Raw genomic sequence first — 2270 nt, 5'->3', positions numbered from 1 at the left:
AAAAAAAAAAAAAAAAAAAAAAAAAAAAAAAAAAAAAAAAAAAAAAAAAAAAAAAAAAAAAAGTTGGACTAGGGCGTGAATTTTAACCCAACCAACTCCAAATTTCAGATTGATCCAAAAGATTCTCCCAATTCAACTCACCCAACCCTATAAAAAAATAGAGGGTTGGATTGGGTCGTGAACTCTATCCGAGTTGTTCGGGTTACTAACCCAACTAACTCAAAATTTCATATTGATCCAAAAGATTTTCCCAACTCAACCCATATACACTCCTATCTACCGTTCATTTGTTGAACTCTTTTATCTCATTTGTGAAGCTCGGAATCTCTTTTAAGATTGTGATGTCGACCTAATGAAAGATTGAACCTTTATTATTTTTCTCGATCTACTAAAAAAAAGGTAAAAAAAGAAAAAAAAAAACATAGAAAAAGACAAGCAAATATATATGTTTGAAATGAATGAGATCTTTCCTAAGGGAAGAAAATCTGCAGAAAGCTTTTGAATGCGTTTGAATGATATGAAAAACGATAATGAAAGCAAGGTACTGTCTATAGTGAACGTTGTCGGTTCTCCCATTCTCCAACTACAAACCCTCAACAAACAACGCCAATCCATCCTACGTTGTCTGTATGAACATCATTAAAAACAACAAAAATTTAGCTTACCAAAAACATGTACGGTATGTCTGTCTCTCAATCCTTTCAACTTCTATCATATATTATCTCACAAAATATCTATACCCAATAGGAAGCTGTTTGAATCTTTAGGTGAATAATAATCGTACAAGATCATTGTTTTTTTCTTTCTTCGATCTTGATGAAATCGTCAAAAGTCGACAAGATTTCTCTACTCAACAACGATGGTAAAAATGATCTTTTCACGAAACGTTCTCTCGTGAACTGATCTGTACACTTTATTCTTATTATAAGTAGATGACCCAAAGTCTTTATTGGCTCGAGGTCTTAAAATGGATATCATTGTGAAATAAGAAAAAATAGGTTAATGATCTCCTTTTCACGAAACGTCCTCACGTGAACGGGTCATTACATTTTATTCTTCTTATAAGTAAACGATACATCATATTTATTGGCTCGAGCTTTAGAGCGTATATCATATCACCGAGTTATATTATATGTCAATTATTTCCCTTTCACAAAACGTCCTTACGTGAACTGATCTTTACACTTAATTCTTCTTATAAGTAGATGACATAATGTCTTTATTGGCTCGAGGCTTTAAAGTGGATATCATACTACGTGGTTATGTTATTTTGTGAAATAGAAAAAAATAGGTTAATGATCTCCCTTTCCCAAAACGTCCTCACGTGAACTTGTTATTACACTTTATTCTTCTTATAAGTAAACGATACAACATATTTCTTGGCTCGAGGCTTTAAAGCGTATATCATATCACAGAGTTATATTATATGTCAATTATTTCCCTTTCACAAAACGTCCTCACATGAACTAGTTTTTACACTTTATTCTTCTTATAAGTGGACGACACAACATCTTTATTGGCTCGAGAGTTTAAAGTGGATATCATACTACCTGGTTATGTTATTTTGTGAAATAGAAAAAAAATAGGTTAATGATCTCCCTTTCCCAAAACGTCCTCATGTGAACTGGTCATTACACTTTATTCTTCTTATAAGTAAACGATACAACATATTTCTTGGCTCAAGGTTTTAAAGCGTATATCATATCACAGAGTTATATTATATGTCAATTATTTCCCTTTCACAAAACGTCCTCACGTGAACTGGTTTTTACACTTTATTCTTCTTATAAGTGGACGACACAACGTCTTTATTGGCTCGAGGATTTAAAGTGGATATCATACCACCTGAGTTATGTTATTTTGTAAAATAGCAAAAATAGGTTAATGATCTCCCTTTCACAAAACGTCCTCACGTGAACTGGTCATTACACTTTATTCTTCTTATAAGTAAACGATACAACATATTTATTGGCTTGAGTCTTTAGAGTGTATATCATATCACCGACTTTCACAGAGTGTCATCACGTGAACTGGTTTTTACACTTTATTTTTCTTATAAGTAAATGACACGACATCTTTATTAGTTCAAGACAGGTATTAGAGTGGATATCATATCACCGTCACCGTCACCCTCCAATTGAACTAGGGAAACAGAAAACAAAAGAAAATCTACAAAATCTTGAATTTAAGGCCTAAAAAAATGAGGAATCTTCGTATGATTAGAGCTTTAAAGCATGATTTGATCGAATTAAACACTCTTAAGTCTTAAC

Source organism: Cucurbita moschata, unplaced genomic scaffold, assembly GCF_002738365.1.
Source record: "Cucurbita moschata cultivar Rifu unplaced genomic scaffold, Cmos_1.0 Cmo_Scf00050, whole genome shotgun sequence".
In the NCBI taxonomy this organism is placed as follows: Eukaryota; Viridiplantae; Streptophyta; class Magnoliopsida; order Cucurbitales; family Cucurbitaceae; genus Cucurbita; species Cucurbita moschata.
This window is presented reverse-complemented; position numbering follows the sequence as displayed.